Source organism: Hordeum vulgare, chromosome 2H (assembly GCF_904849725.1).
Source record: "Hordeum vulgare subsp. vulgare chromosome 2H, MorexV3_pseudomolecules_assembly, whole genome shotgun sequence".
Lineage (NCBI taxonomy): Eukaryota > Viridiplantae > Streptophyta > Magnoliopsida > Poales > Poaceae > Hordeum > Hordeum vulgare.
Window position 1 is genome coordinate 370,355,406 of NC_058519.1, and position 17,692 is coordinate 370,373,097.

A 17,692-nucleotide genomic window follows, 5' to 3' on the forward strand; every position below is an offset into this window, starting at 1 on the left:
CTATGCGGCTTGTGGTAATTTGTGATGGATTAGTTGGAGTACCCCTGCAGAGTTAAATCTTTCGGAAAGCCGTGCCTGCGGTTATGTGGCAACGTGGAAACTTTGTTTAACACTCGTTCTAGACAACTTGAAGTTAATTTAGTTAAAAACTTGCCAACTGTGTGCGTAACCGTGACTGTCTCTTTCGTGAGTTCCTTCTCCGATCGTGGACACGGTGAGCTTAGGTCTGACACAGGTAGGTGTTCAGGATCATTCATTTGATCATCAGTAGTTCACGTCCGCTAGGCGTAGATCACCTCCCTCTTATTCTTGTACTCGTAAGTTAGCCACCTCATATATTGCTTAGTCACTTGCTGCAGCCTCACCACTTATCCATACCTCACCTATTAAGCTTTGCTAGTATTGATATCTTTGGAAATGAGATTGCCGAGTCCCCTGTGGCTCACAGATTACTACAACACGAGTTGTAGGTATAGGTAAATGTCACTTGACGCGAGCGCGTTCATTGTTCATTTGGAGTTGCTTCTTCTTCTTCATCGATCTAGGATGGGTTCCAGGCTGGCAGCCTGGGTTAGCATGGATGGACGTCGTTCTTCTTTTCTCGTTTGTTTTTGTCCGTAGTCGGACCCTGCTCTTCTTCATGATGGTTATGTATTGTACTAATGTGACTCTAATGTAGCTTGTGGCGAGTGTAAGCCAATTGCATATATCTCATCTTTTCAGTACATGTACTTGTAACGATATCAATTCTTGCGAAACGACGAGATGCGCTTCTATCCCTGACGAGGCCCTCGTGCCAAATTAAGGATAGGGTCGCATTTTGGGCGTTACAAATTCGTATCAGAGCAGGACCGACCTAGGAGCCCCCTTGATTGCTCGAACTTGGCCAAGTCGAGTCTAGTGAAAAACTGCTTTGAGTCTAGTTATATATTGGAGAGTAGGATTCTTTTTCTCTTCTTCTATGCTCTGGTGAGGAATCTTGACGTAATAATTTAATTCTACTCCTCTTCTCACTCAAAAGAATTTAGGATCACACGAATATTTTTGGAATCTATATGATGTCGATGTGACGGAGTTCTGTCTTGGTGCCTCCTGTCTGACTTGATTTCTTCTAGGGAGTTGAGATCCAGGGGATTCTCGAGCACATCGCTATCATTCAGATTTCTTAGTATCTTAGGGTGAAGGATGTTTGAAATTGCTTCAATACTAGTAGTGGTGAGAGGAGTCCGTCTTCCCGAGTACTGGTGCAGAGAGTTCCGGATGTATCGCCATACGTTGTATCCTTGTGATTACGAGTGTCTGAAATAGATGAGGTTCTGAGATTCTGGTTATGTGTTGACGGATGTGATACACTGCATCGGTTAGTATAGGAGTTGAGTGATATATTACTCCTTGTATCCGTGGAAAAGATTGCATGACCAGAAATTTCGGGAGTTCTTAGGTGGGAATTCAAGTAGTTACTTATAGGACAATCTTCCAACAAATGCATGATGTTAGGTTGGGGTTCGACATCTAGTGGATTCGTTTGTTCACGGACGACTTACAGCGGTTCTCGTCTTGTCTTAAAGAGTCCTTGTAGCTTGCTACGACTCGGGGACCATTCGTATGTCGTGTGCGCTGCCTTGTACATGATGGCTACTGTAAGGATCGAGCCCGTGTGATCCTGTCCACGAAAATATCAGACGAAATCTCTCTCATGAATTTGTTCTGGCTTGTTTCGTAAGCCTCATCCTTGTTTTTGTTGGAGTATGGTAATTCGAGTTGCTTCGATGTCAAGTGGTGAATTCATATCCTTCCAAGAGGTGTTCTCGTGTTTTATGGGAATGTTGATTCTTTGTTCAATCAAGTTGTTTTAGCAATTCTTTCAACCGAAGCTGTCTTGTCAATTCTTTTCCAACCGATGTGTTTCTCTTTAGTCAATTTTATCCTCTCCAATATTTGCAAGATCAATCTCCCTTTTCTTTCTGGAGTTCTTCTCATCTGTCCCAAGTTGTCTTTGTTTTTCCCGTCCTCCCGCCCTTTTCTTCAATGATTCATTATCATCCTGGTGCATTTCATTTCATTCTTGCTTCCGCTATCCTTTCTTCCTTTCGTAGCCGGTGATTCTTGTGAAGATTCTCAGGAGCTTCGTGTTCATCTTTATTCATTCTTGTGGTCTTTTCCAGTGAATTCAATTTAGTTATCCGTGTCATCATATCCTTTTTCGTCCTTCTAATTATTTCCCATGTTGGAAATTCTTATCAGCCTATCTTGTTATTCATTCCTATCTTTTCTATCCGAAGCGTTGAAGTTGTCTCAGTAGTTTTTGTTTCCAATCCTTTCAATTATTTCGAGGATCTCACCTCATCAAGTTTTCCTTATATCGGTGAAATCTCTCTTTCTAATTAGTTGTTTCAACGGTGGTTTCTTTCAGTGGCCCCATAACCCACAGGTTCTTTCCCAGGATCATATCTGGCTCTTGTAATCTTTCCAGAGTTATCTTGTTCTTTTCAACTATGACGTAAGTATGAATTTCGTCAGTCATATCCCTTCTCCAAGATCTATTCGGATTGTTTCTCGTCTTTGGCTCAAACTTTAATTCTTCATTATTCTGGAGTGCCTCAGTATTCTTGGTGTTGTTTCTCGTCATCATTCTCAGCTTGCAAATTCGAAGGAGTGTTCCTCGTAAATCTTGGTCCATTCTCTTGAAGATTCATCATTTCAGCTTGGTGTTGTCATCTTGATTTTCCCAATCATGAGTAATTCCTTTCTGAGTAGTTTTCATTCTTGATCCTCCGAAGGCCATCATTTCAGAAGATTCTTCGTTCTCAGCTTTTAGCTTTCATCCTCAATTCTTCTCAATTGTTGTCTCTTCATTCGTCTCTCGGTTATTCCGGCACCTTGTTCAAGTTTTTTCTCTCAGGTGGCTCATGATCTCTTCATTCTCATGTATCTCCATTCATTCATGGTTGCCTCATTCGTTTCAATTCTCACCGGTGCTTCTTGCAAGATTTCTTCTAGTTTGTGCTCATATATCTCCTCAATCATTTCTAGGAGAATAAGTCGTACGTTGAATCTGTTGCTTGTCATCAATTAAACTTGATGAAGGATAAGCATAACATAATTCTTATTCGTGTTTCATAGTGATTTCAATTATTCTTCCGTAGTGGCTCATGATATCAATTCTTTGTCTCAAGGTGTTCTTCAAGATTGTTGTGGTAGTAGTTCTCATTTTCTTCTTTGTTCCCTCTTTCCAAGATCTAGTTTATATTCTCTTGTTCCAGAGTTGTGGTGATGTTGCTCATTTGGGTCAATCATGTTGTTATATCAAGATCATGTTAGTCCCTTGTTCAATTTAGTTGTTTATTGTGAATCTTGTCCAGTTATGTCCATCTTTTCGAATTTTTGTCCCCTTGTCCTACCGAAGTGCTGCCAAAATTTTGTGTAAATTCTTGTTTGTTTCTCATATCATTCCTCATCTCTTTGCAACCTTCAAGGATCGTTGGTTTCACTCGTTTGTCAAAGAAGCGACTAAGTTTTACCTCTTGCTTTCTCATCCTCTTCCCCTTTCATTCTTGGATCTCGGGTCGAGATCCTCTTGTAGTGTAGGAGAGTTGTGACAGCCCGAGACCGACGTTCCAGAAGATTCCCCTTTTATTCCGTTTTCGTCGTGTGATTATTTGTATTTGTCGCATCATCATCGCATCATGTGCATCATCCGCATTGCATCAGCATCCCGTTGCCGCGAGTTTTCATACTTGCATCCGTTATTAGTTGCCGGTTATCTCCGTGTTCGTCGTTGCCCGTTCTGAGCCCGACCACACTCGCACGCGCCCGCGTCATCGTTTAAATCTTGTTTTTAAAAGTGTGTATAAAACTTTGTCTGATTGGGTTGAAACTTGACGTGCGGTCTTATTTAGATGTAGGGAGACCGCCGCCAATTTTCGTCGTAATCGGAGTCCGTCTCGTACCCGAACGGTCGACCGTAGCGGTACCGTATTCGGTCTATCGTCGGACATTTTTCGGTGTTTTCAAATTACGTTGCTGGGTGCCCATTTTCCCTCTCATCTTCGGCTAACCTACTCTACACGGCCACTTAGCCCGTCCCGCGTTCGAGATTGTTCGATTCCGATCGCGCGGTTGGAACCGGGGCGAAATTCTGCTAAACCTAGCCCCCTCATTGTTATAAATAGGATCCCGATGCCATTTTTAGACAACCAACCCCCTTGCCTCGAAATCCGTGCAAACCCTAGCCTCCTACCTGCCTCTCTCTCCTACCTCCAGCCTCAGCCGCCAGGCCCGCCCGAGCCCGCGCGCGGCCCGCCAAAGCACATCTGGGCCTGGGGATCACGCCGCCCTCGAGCTGACCTCTCCTCCCAAGCAGTTCCACAGCTCCCAGCCCCGAGCTCCTCCTACCAGGAGCTGCTGCGCCGCCGACCGGTCCCTCCGGCCAGCCGGAGCGCCTTTGCCAGCCCCGCCTTCACGTCGAGGTTGCCGGAGCCCTGCTCCTCGCCGGCCAAAGCTCGTTAGCGCTCTGCTAGCGCCATGGCCACCGCCCTCCGACCCGAAGCTTGCCGCCGCCGCCGCCAATCCCCGCGCCGCCCCTGTCTGGACCGGATCCGGCGAGGTCCGGCCAGATCCGCCGCCTCCGGTCCCCGTCAGTTGCCCCGCCGCCTGTTGCCGCCGGCCGGCTTCCCGATTCAGGCGGGATCGTGGGAGGCTCGATCCCCTCCCGCTCGTTGTTGACCAGCGCCAGGCAGGCTGCACGAGCGCTCCGCCCTGTGGGACGCGTGGGCCTCCACATGCCGCGGCCCAGGTCCCGCGCCCCCCCTTCGGCCCAGCACCGACGGCCCACCTCCAGATCTAGGCCGAGGCCCAAGGTGGTCCACCCCCGCACCCCTATCCCGCGCCCTGGGTGATGTTTAATAAATTGCGAAATCACAGATTCGTCCCATTTAGATTTAGTATTTTACTGGTGATTTATTTAAGTCCAGAAAATTGCATGTTTTTAAAACACCCCTGGAATTTAATTCGTATGTCGGATCGGAGCGAGTTATATATGAAACTCCTGTAGTTTTTTGCGTAGATTCATATTTTGTAACTTGCATGCATGTTTGAAATAGTTTGACCCGCCGACTGCCTAGTTTTGCGTGTTGTCCCAATAGGGAATTGTTTCGTATTTATTTTTCGTGCGTGTCCGGATTGCTCATAGCCCGTAGATAAAATGCTCATGTTTTTTAGGGACCTTTTGCCATGTATTTTAGAGTAGTTGTTTGTACTTTTGCATGTAGGATTCCATCGCTAGTTTGCTATATCGTGTTTAGGACATATTCTCGCATATTCGTGTGGCGTTATTTTGTTTTTGCAACTCCACATGTTGTATATGTTCTCGGGGTAGAAAAATCCATAGAATCTAACTGTGTATTTAGTTTTGTCTTTTGAGCAAGTTAGTGCACGTGATATTTTTCCATATTGCCCTTTTGTTTATTTTGTGGGATTTAATCCGTGCATGATATGAAGGAGTTGTCAACTAGATATTTGCCCTTGGATGTGTAGGCTAGCCCCTAGTAATTTTCGTTGCCCTAGAAATACATGTTTAGGTGTGGTTTGCTTGCTCTCAACATGCTAGAAAACAATGTTGTTTTAGAGATGCTGAAATATTTCCAAGTCTGGAATCTGTTATATTTTGTTGTTGTCTTGTCATGAGTTTATCTGATGATCTGTAGCTCTTCTGAGGTTGGTGCAATGGAGTTAGTTGTATACTTTAGGATTCTCTAGCATGCTGTCAATTTTCATGCAATTTGGAGTCCTATAGCTTATGGTTTTGATGCTGTCAATATGCCTTTAGATCGAAAACTACACTATCTTAAACTGGGTTTTCACTAAGTCCGAAACAGTGTGTGAGATGCCATTTTGTGACTTCTTTTCCTAGTGATCCATGCTTCCATGCTAGATGTTATTAGTTGTATGTTGTAGTGTGTTGATGTGCAACTATTCCTGACTTGATGCCTCCCCGGCAACGGCGCCAGAAAAGAGTTGCTTCCAGTTGCTCAACAATTAGCAACTGTCTTGCAATGGCCGATCAACCTGTGGGATCGCGGCAGTTTTTGAGGGTAGGGTGTTCAACCCAAATTTGTTGGTTTGCACGACGGGAATCGAAAGAATATTCTCAAGTATTAGCAGCTGAATGTGTCAGATTCAACCACACCTAAAAGATTAGTGTCTGCAAGCAAGGTATCAGTAGCAAAGTAGTATGATAGCAACGGTGCCACAAACGATCTGTTGACAAGGCAGACTATACCTAACTGTTTTATCAATGGCGCTAGTAAGTTGCCCGTGGACGGGAAATATTCTTTCCCGACAACGGTACCAGAAAAAGTATTGTAGCAGGTACCAGCAGAGTAACGAGTAACAGCAGTGGCAAGGAACAACAGTAGTGACAACAGTAGCAAGTAGCAGCAGTAGCAAGTAACATCAGTAGCAAAAGTAGTGGCAGCAGCAGCAGGACAAAGCAAGTAACAATAGCAGCAAGTAACATTAGCAGCAACAGTAGTAACAGCAGCAGAGCAAAGCAAGTAACAGTGGTAGAGCAAAGCAAGTAACAGTAGCAACAGTGGGACAAACTCGTAGGCAATGGATCGGTGATTCGTTGGATGACATTCATCATGCAATAGTTATAACACCGAGAGATATGTGGCTAGCTCTCGTTCGTCGATGTGATGTAGGCATGCATTCCGTGTGTAGTCATACGTGCTTAGGGAAAAGAACTTGCATGACATCTATTGTCCATCCCTTCCGTGGCAGCGGGGTCCAAATGGATACTACGGGATATTAAGGTTCTCCTTTTAATAAACAACCGGACCAACGCATTAGCACTTGGTGAACACATGAACTCCTCAAACTATGGTCATCACCGGGAGTGGTTCCGGTTATTGTCACTCCAGGGTTGCCGGATCATAACACACAGTAGGTAACTACAACTTGCAAGATCGGATCTAAAACACACATATATTGGTGACAACATAATAATTTCAGATCTAAAATCATGGCACTCGGTCCCTAGTGACAAGCATTAAGCATGGCAAAGTAGTAGCAACATCAATCTCAGAACATAGTGGATACTAGGGATCAATCCCCGTCAAAACTAACTCGATTACATGATAGATCTCATCCTACTCATCACCACCCAACGATCCTACGAATAGATTACTCACGAACGATGAAGAGCTTCATGGAAATGGAGAGGGAAGAAGGTTGATGATGATGATGGTGACGATCTCCTTGATCCGGAGCCCAAAACGGACTCCAGATCTATCCTCCAGATGAAGAACGGGATGTGGCGGCGCCTCTGGATCGAAAACGCGATGAAATCTTCTCTCTTGATTTTTTTCGGGACGAAAGGGAATAAATAGAGCTGAGTTTGGGGGCGGCAGAGCCACGTGGGCCCCACAAGCCCGGACGTCGTGGCCTGGGGGGTGGCCGCGGCCACAGGGCTTGTGGCCCACTTGCTCACCCCCTCCGGTGGATCTTTGCGCAGGTATTTTTCATATTTTCCAAAAATATTCTCCGTAAATTTTCAGGACGTTCCGAGAACTTTCATTTCTGCACAAAAACAACACCATGGCAATTCTGCTGAAAACAACGTCAGTCCGGGTTAGTTCCATTCAAATCATGCAAGTTAGAGTCCAAAGCAAGGGAAAAAGAGTTCGGAAAAGTAGATACGATGGAGACGTATCAACTCCCCCAAGCTTAAAACCTTGCTTGTCCTCAAGCAACTCAGTTGACAAACTGAAAGAGAAAGAAAAACTTTGACAAACTCTGTTTGATCTTGTTGTTGCAACTATGTCTAACTCATAACCAGAATTTCAGCAAGATCACAAGTTAACCACATAAGCAAGTGACACAAAGGTCTCATGGTAAACTAATATCAATGGCATAATCAGCTAGCGAGCAAATAATAATGAGTTTCAGATACCAACAATTCAATCAAAACAAGCATGAAGCAATATGAATAGGTGGTATCTCGCTAGCTCTTTCTGAGACCGCAAAACATAAATGCAGGGCACTTTCAAAGATCAAGGGTTGACTAAACATTGTAATTCATAGCTACGAAGACCCAGTCATAGTCATAACCAATATCAATCAAAAGGAAAGCATAAAAATGACAGAGGTGCTCTCTAATTGGTGCTTTTATAAGAGGAGGATGATTCAGCAGGAAAATAAATAGACAGGCCCTTCGCAGAGGGAAGCATTGATTTGTAGAGGTGCCAGAGCTCAAGCTTTGAAAACAGAGATAATAATTTTGGGTGGCATGCTTTCATTGTCAACGCAATGACCAAGAGTTCTCAATATCTTCCATGCTATTTATGCTATAGGAGGTTCCCAAACAGAAAAGTAAAGTTTTAACTCCCCCACCACCAATCAATCACACTCCAGGGCTAGCCGAATCCTCGGGTACCGTCCATACTAACATCAATCCGGGGGGAGTCTTGTTTTAGAGTTATGTTTTCGATTTAAGCATGGAACTGGGCATTCCAATTACCGGCCCCTTTCTCATGAATGACAGTGAATAAACACATGTCGAGGATAACATGCCTAACATGGAAGATACCAATAGCCCCTTGTCACCACATGAGCAGTTCGGGCATGCAAAACAGATTATTTCTTGAAAAGTTTAGAGAATGGCACATGCAAATTTACTTGGAACGACAGGTAGATACCGCAAATAGGTAGGTATGGTGGACTCTCATGGAAAAACTCTTGGGTTTATGGAAGTGGATGCACAAGAAGTATTCCGCTTAGTACAAGTGAAGGCTAGCAAAAGACTGGGAAGCGACCAACTAGAGAGCTACAACAGTCATCAAGATGCAATGAGTTTGACTAACATTGAGTGCAAGCATGAGCAGGATATAAATCACCATGAACATGAACATCATAGAGGCTATGTTGATTTTGTTTCAACTACATGCATGAACATGCGCCAAGTCAAGCCACTTGAATCATTCAAAGGAGAATACCATCCTATCATACTACATCATAGTCATCTCAAAATCTATGTTGGCATTCAGGACAAACCATTATAAGCTCCTAGCTAATTAAGCATGGCATCAGAAACTATGATCTCTAAGTTGTCATTGCAAACATGGTTCTCTCTCAACAAAGCTGAATCTGGGCGACAAGCTAGTCATATTTACAAAAACAAAATAGATAGAGTTCATACCAGCTTTTCCAGTCTCAGTCACTTCATCATATATCATCATTATTGCCTTTCACTTGCAGGATCGAACGATGTGAACAATACTAAGAGTGCTCGTGCATTGGACTAAAGCTGGAATCTGCAGGCAAACACAAAGGAGAAGACAAAGTAATATGGCTCTTTGAAAGCTAAACATGTATACATGCAAGAGCCACTAAACATTGTAACCAATATCTTCTACCTTGACCCGAAGAAAAAGAAAAATATTTACACGGGAAAGCTCCCAACAAGCAAAAGAAGAAAGGAAAATATTTTTGGGTTTTCTCAAAAGGACACAAAACAAGAAAACAAAAATAAACTAGCATGGATAATACAGTGGCAAAGTGTAAACACCGACTAACAAAGTGAAAACATAAGCATGAATGTAAAGTTGGTGCAAACACGTACTCCCCCAAGCTTAGGCTTTTGGCCTAGCTTGGTCTACTCGCAAGGACGGTCCTGGCGAAACCCAAAATCATAATCGGGGTTATACGGGAGCGCTGCAGCCACTGCCTGAATAGCTGCCTCACGGAGACGAGCAGCCATCACCTCCCTCTCATTCTCCTTTGCCTCTCCTCTGGTTATGTAGTATCTCCGTTTTACCTGAAATTCAAAGTAAGCAGGAGCAGGAAGGGTAGTATGGAAAACACGTTGCCGGTTAAATATCAATCGGTATAGGAGGGATTCATCATCCCTCTCAAGGAACTGGTAGCGTGTCATAGCGACGCGGTCAAGGAAAGTTGTATGGAGTGGGGGATCTCCTGCGCGGATGGGTAATCCAAGAAAATTTGCTATGCGAGTGGCATAGATCCCGCCAAAGAAATCTCCATCAATAGCATTCTTATTCAGCCTTCTTGCTATAATAGCTCCCATGTTGAAGCTTTTGTCACCCGTCACTACGCTCTTAAGGATACTAAGGTCGGATGCACATAGGTGACAATGTTCAACCTTGCCGTTAATGCGTCTACATATGAAGAGGGCAAAGTAGTGCAAGGCAGGGAAATGAATGCTTCCTATGGTAGCTTGCGTGATGCCTCTAGTTTCTCCAACAGTTATACTAGAGACAAAATCTCTAACCGAAGACTTAGCAGGATCAGTAAGACTACCCCCATCGGGTATCTTGCAAATCCTATTGAAATCCTCCAAATCCATGGTGTAGGATTTATCATACAGATCAAACAGTATGGATGAGTCACGACCAACTGAAAATTTAAATCTACGCACGAAAGAGGCAGTGAGCATAGCATCCTGTTCACATTTATCTGAGAGGAACTCTTCTAACCCGGCATTGCGGACAAGTGTATCAAACTCATCCTTGAAGCCTGCTTCGATCATGAACTCATCGGAAGGCCATTCACATGGTTGTACAGGTGCGTCCCTTAGTTTATAAGGATCGGGCTCCCGAATAGAAAGACGGGGACACTTCTTACTTGAGGAACCACCATGAAACTTCCTCCTGAACATAATTTCTTTTTGCTGAATTTTTTGAAGTTCAAGAGAAAAGTGAATAAAGACCAACCACACCTTGTAGCAACTACTCCTACTAGTGCCTAGAGACCGTATCACGCGCTAAAACTACTTGGAATCAGCTAAAATCAACATTTCAAGCTCAAGAACAGGGTCACCAAGGTAGCAAGAATACGCGAAGGATAAAGCACTAGAGTAGAAACTAATTGAACTAATGGAGGAGTCACTTACCAAGGAGTAATTTCCCCAAAATGGTTCGGAGAATGGTGCTTTGAGCAAGGAGATCGAAAATCACAGCCAAATGAGCAAGAACACGGGTTTGAGCTGCGAAACGATTTTTTTTGGAGGTAGAAGAAGAGGATGTGAGCTGGAATGAGTGGAGGGGGTCCCTGTGGGCCCCACAAGCTTGGTGGCCGCGGCCAAGGGGGAGACCGCGGTGTCAGGGCTTGTGGCCCACTGGTGTGGCCCCCAGGCCAGCTCTCAGTCCCAGTATTTTTCAAAAAATCTAGAAAAAATAATATTTGATTTTCAGGACCATCGGAGAACTTTTATTTTCGGGGTACTTTTCTCCGGGACGCTAAAACAGGAAACAGGGAAAACCAAACTAAATCTATCATTTTTCTTCTAAGCTACAGAAAGTGAAAGCTTAAAACAGAAGTATGTGACTCTTTGATTCATCCATTTCATGGTCATCGAAAGAAATCCGTCAATGGGGTTGATCTAATCCTCATGACAAAACTTTTTCGAATCGCAAAAGGAAACGGAGAATTGTCGAATAGCCACTAAGTCACCTCAATGGGGATATGAATCTCCCCAACAAGCAAATAATACTTCATCTTAACACGAGGAATAGGACATTCAAAGCTCCCAATAAGAATTGATGAAGTTTTTTCGATAGCATTGATGCAATGTACTTGATATCGTTTCTTCGGAAAGTGCATTGTATGCTCATTACCGTTGACATGGAAAGTGACATTGCCTTTGTTGCAATGTATAACAGCCCCTACAGTGTTTAAAAAGAGTCTTCCGAGGATGACAGCCATGGCATCATCCTCGGGAATATCCAAGATAACAAAGTCTGTTAAGATAGTGGTGTTAGCAACCACAACAGGCACATCCTCGCAAATGCCGACAGGGAAAGCAGTTGATTTGTCGGCCATTTGCAAAGAAATTTCAGTGGGTGTCAACTTATCCAGTTCAAGTCTACGATAAAGAGATAGAGGCATAACACTAACACCGGCTCGAAGGTCACATAAGGCAGTTCTTACGTAGTTTCCTTTAATGGAGCAAGGTATAGTGGGCACTCCGAGATCACCAAGTTTCTTAGGAGTTCCACCTGTGAAAGTGTAATTGGCGAGCATGGTGGTGATCTCAAGATCTGTTATCTTCCGTTTATTGGTTACGATATCTTTCATGTACTTGGCATATGGAGACATTTTGAGAATATCAATTAACCGCATCTGCAGAAAGACGGGTCTCAACATTTCAATAAAGCGCTCAAAATCCTCATCATCCTTTTTCTTGGATGGCTTAGGAGGAAAGGGCATAGGTCTCTGAACCCATGGCTCCCTTTCTTTACCATGCTACCTAGAAGTGGAGCCATTCTTATCGCATCTCTTAGGTTGTGGGTTATCAGGATTAATCGTAGGTTCAATCTCCACAGCCTTATCATTGCTAGGTTGAGCATTATTATGAACATCGTTGTCCGTATTGTCACCAGGTTCATGTTCATCACCGGATTTTGTTTCTGCATCAGACGCAGAAATATCATTTGGTTCTTCAGGTGTGATAGTATTTGGTGAACTGACATGTAGGTTTCTATCATCCTTCTTCTTCTTCTTAGGATGACTCGGTGTATCAGCATTAATTCCTTAAGAATCTTGATCAATTCTCTTAGGATGGCCTTCAGGATACAAAGGTTCCTGAGTCATTTTGCCTCCTCTAGTACTGACTCTGACAGAGTTGTCATTTAATTCATTGAGCAAGTCAATCTGAGCTTTAAGTACTTGTTCTACCCGAGTAGTAATCATAGAGGCATGTTTACTCAGAAGCTTAAGATCATTGACATTTCTGTCTACACAAGCACTTAAATGACTAAGCATACGAGTACTTTGTTCCAATTGTCTGCTAACATATTCATTGAAACTCTGTTGTTTGGCAACAAAGTTGTCAAATTCATCAAAGCATAGGCTAGCAGGTTTGTCAAAAGGAATATCACTCTCATTGAATCTACGCAGAGAATTTACTTCTACTACCTGTATCGGGTTATCGAGACCATGGATCTCTTCGATAGGTGGTAGATTTTCGACATCTTTAGATCTAATGCCCTTCTCTTGCATAGATTTCTTGGCTTCTTGCATATCTTCGGGACTGAGGAATAGAATACCTCTTTTCTTAGGAGTTGGCTTAGGAGGTGGTTCGGGAATAGTCCGAGCATTATCGTTGATCAAGATGTTATTCAGTAGGATCTCAGCTTGTTCTACAGTTCGTTCCCTAAAAACACAACCAGCACAACTATCTAGTTGGTCTCTAGAAGCATCGGTAAGTCCGTTATAGAAGATATCAAGTATCTCGTTCTTCTTTAGAGGGTGATCAAGCAAAGTATTCTCTAGCTGGATGAGCCTCCCCCAAGCTTGTGGGAGACTCTCTTCTTTGAGTTGAGCAAAGTTGTATATTTCCTGCAAGGCATCTTGCTTCTTATGGGCAGGGAAATATTTCTCACAGAAGTAATAGACCATATCCTAGGGACTACTCACACATCCAGGAGCAAGAGAAGTGAACCAGGCTTTAGCGTCATCCTTTAGAGAGAAAGGAAACAGCTTAAGGTTATAGTAGTAGCGGATCTTCTCCTCACTAGTGAAAAGGATGGCTATATCGTGTAGTTTGGTAAGATGGGCTACGACCATCTCAGACTCATAACCATGAAAAGGATCAGATTCGACTAGAGAGATTATCTCAGGGTCGACAGAGAATTCATAATCCTCATCGGTGATAAAGATAGGTGAAGTGGCAAATTTTGGGTCGTATTTCATCCTAGCTTTCAGAGATTTTTCCTTCCACTTGAGAAGTAATTTCTCAGCGTCATAGGCATCCTTACACGCAAGAAAATCCTCAGCTATCTCTCCCTCCATAACATAACCCTCAGGTATATCAGGCAATTCAAATCTAGGAGAGGTAGATCTAGCAGGAGCAAAAGCAGGTTCTATCTCAATAGTATCGGCAGTTTCAGAAGCATCATGAGCATTGGCAGTAACTCTAGCAATATGAGCATCAAGGAATACCTCTAGTGGCATATCAGGCAAAGTAGTATCTCTAGCAGTATCAAGCATAGCATCATCAGGCAAAATAGCATCGCTAGCATCACCAGGCAAAGCAGTATCAAGCATAGCATTTCTAGCAGTATCAGGCATAGCATCTCTAGCAGTATCACACATAGTAGCATCATAAGCATCATCAAGCACACGCGACATATCAAGATTTCTAGCAGGAGGTGGTGTCGCAAACTTACTCATAACTGAAGGTGAATCAAGTGCAGAGCTAGATGGCAGCTCCTTACCTCCCCTCGTAGTTGAGGGCAAGACTTTGGTTTTTGGATCTTTCAGATTCTTCATAGTGATCAGCAGATATAAATCCCAAGTGACTCAGAGAATATAGCTATCCTTCCCTGGCAACGGCGCCAGAAAAATGTTGTTGACGTGCAACTATTCCTGACTTGATGCCTCCCCGGCAACGGCGCCAGAAAAGAGTTGCTTCCAGTTGCTCAACAATTAGCAATTGTCTTGCAATGGCCCACCAGCGTGTGGGATCGCGACAGTTTTCGAGGGTAGAGTATTCAACCCAATTTTGTTGGTTCGCACGACGGGAAGAGAAAGAATATTCTCAAGTATTAGCAGCTGAATGTGTCAGATTCAACCACACCTGAAAGATTAGTGTCTGCAAGCAATGTATCAGTAGCAAAGTAGTATGATAGCAACGGTGCGAGAAACGATTTGTTGACAAGGCAGACTATTCCTAACTGTTGTATCAATGGCGCCAGTAAGTTGCCCGTGGACAGGAAATATTCTTTCTCGGCAACGGTGCCAGAAAAAGTATTGTAGCAGGTAGCAGCAGAGTAACGAGTAACAGTAGTGGCAAGGAACAGCAGTAGTGACAGCAGTAGCAAGTAGCAGCAGTAGCAACAGTAGTGGCAGCTGCAGCAGGACAAAGCAAGTAACAGTAGCAGCAAGTAACTATAGCAGCAACAGTAGTAACAGCAGCAGAGCAAAGCAAGTAACAGTTGCAGAGCAAAGCAAGTACAATAGCAGTAGTGGGACAAACTCGTAGGCAATGGATCGGTGATTCGTTGGATCACATTCATCATGCTATAGTTATAACACGGAGAGATATGTGGCTAGCTCCCGTTCGTCGATGTGATGTAGGCATGCATTCCGTGTGTAGTCATACGTGCTTAGGGAAAAGAACTTGCATGACATCTATTGTCCATCCCTCCCGTGGCAGCGGGGTCCAAATGGATACTACGGGATATTAAGGTTCTCCTTTTAATAAAGAATCGGACCAACGCATTAGCACTTGGTGAACACATGAACTCCTCAAACTATGGTCATCACCGGGAGTGGTTCCGGTTATTGTCACTCCGGGGTTGCCGGATCATAACACATAGTAGGTAACTACAACTTGCAAGATCGGATCTAAAACACACATATATTGGTGACAACATAATAATTTCAGATCTGAAATCATGGCACTCGGGCCCTAGTGACAAGCATTAAGCATGGCAAAGTAGTAGCAACATCAATCTCAGAACATAGTGGATACTAGGGATCAATCCCCGTCAAAACTAACTCGATTACATGATAGATCTCATCCTACTCATCACCGCCCAGCGAGCCTACGAATAGATTACTCACGAACGATGAAGAGCTTCATGGAATTGGAGAGGGAAGAAGGTTGATGATGACGATGGCGACGATCTCCTTGATCCGGAGCCCAAAACGGACTCCAGATCTATCCTCCAGATGAAGAACGGGATGTGGCGGCGCCTCTGGATCGAAAACGCGATGAAATCTTCTCTCTTGATTTTTTTCCGGGACGAAAGGGAATAAATAGAGCTGAGTTTGGGGGCGGCAGAGCCATGTGGGCCCCACAAGCCCTGACGCCGCGGCCTGGGGGGGGTGGCCGCGGCCACAGGGCTTGTGGCCCACTGGCTCACCCCCTCCGGTGGATCTTTGCGTAGTTATTTTTCATATTTTCCAAAAATATTCTCCGTAAATTTTGAGCACGTCCCGAGAACTTTCATTTCTGCACAAAAACAACACCATGGCAATTCTGCTGAAAACAACGTCAGTCCGGGTTAGTTCCATTCAAATCATGCAATTTAGAGTCCAAAACAAGGGCAAAAGAGTTTGGAAAAGTAGATACAATGGGGACGTATCATAGTGCATCTTGCCCTCTACCGCCTCATGCCTTGGTTGAGCATATTGGATTTGGGTAGCTAGTTGTTCGAGGGTGTAGCAAATGCTATGTGGCTGATTTTGGCAGATTGTAGTGATTTCTTGTTTAGCTCGTAGTTGTTGAACCGTTGCTCCGTTTTGATCGTGTCCAATATGTAACTTGCTTAGAATCTCGTGTAGTTTTATATTATCTTGCTGGTTGTATGATTTGAGATGCTTGTGACTCTCGTTGCACACATATTGCATTCATGCCATCATATCTTGCAGTGCTTGTATCTTTTGATCCGTAGCTCCGTTGGAGATGTTCTCTATGTTTAAATTGCTTCTAACGATGTGTAGAATCACGTGAACTTATTTTTTTTGCTGTTTAACAAACATTTAAATGTGTTAGTTCAGATCTGGACAGAAATGTAAATTAACGTATGAAGTCATCTCGGAGGTGCTATATGTCATTTCCGACCTCATTTAAAATGCCTAGATAGGTAGTTTAATTACGCTTCACCTCTTGCCATGTATAACCACATTTAATATTGTCGTGTACCTAATCGGGATAGAAATAAATAATTCATATGTGGAGTTTCATCAATACGCAACTCGTTGCATATTGAACTTCACTTAATGTGTAGTGTTTGATTGTTGTGAATTGCCATGCCATGTCTTGCATATATTCAACTGATCATGCATCATATGTGGATTGCATCTTGTCGTGCATGTGCCGTGGTGAATATCGTGTGTTGATTCTTATTTCCGGTTTCCTTCGTCTCGATAGAGTTCCGCAAGCGTGTCGGAAAGTGAGGACCTGTTCGACTACATCGGTTCGTCTGCTTCACGGAGTCGTTTTTCTTCCAAGCGGGATCTCAGGCAAGATGACCATTTCCCCAGATACCATTACTATCATTGCCATGCTAGTTTTACCGTTTCTATCATTATGTCTCATTGCCCACCACGTTTTAAATATCAGCCTCTCAACATTGCCATGAAACCTTCAACCTGTTCACAACCTAGCAAACCACTGTTTGGCTATGTTACCGCTTGCTTAACCATGTGTTAGCGTTGCAGGTGCAATTGCTTCCATGTGATAACATGGGTTCCTCGTTATATCACCCTATTATATACAATTTAATTTAATGCACCTATATACTTGGTAAAAGGTGGAAGGCTCGGCCTTTCTAGCATGGTACCTTTGCCCCCTTAGTTTCGGTTACCGGTGTTACGTTCCATAATTGAGCGCTCCTAACACGATCGGGGTTGTTATGGAGACCCCCTTGATAATTCGTTTTAGATTAAAGCTGGTATGGCAAGGCCCAACATTGGTACTACATTTGCCCAACATAATAATTTTGTTAATACTGAAAGCATAGGGCGTCATGAACCCGAGTAGTAATTTTACATAATACACGGGGGCAGTGCTGATGGTGCTGGTCCAAAACTAGAGCCATTTGCAGGGCCAACCCGGGGCAACTCGGGAGATGTCTATCAGGCCACCGTACGCTGTGCTTATCCGTCGTGTCCTGAGAACGAGATACGCGGCTCCTATCAGGATCGTCGACACGTTGGGCGG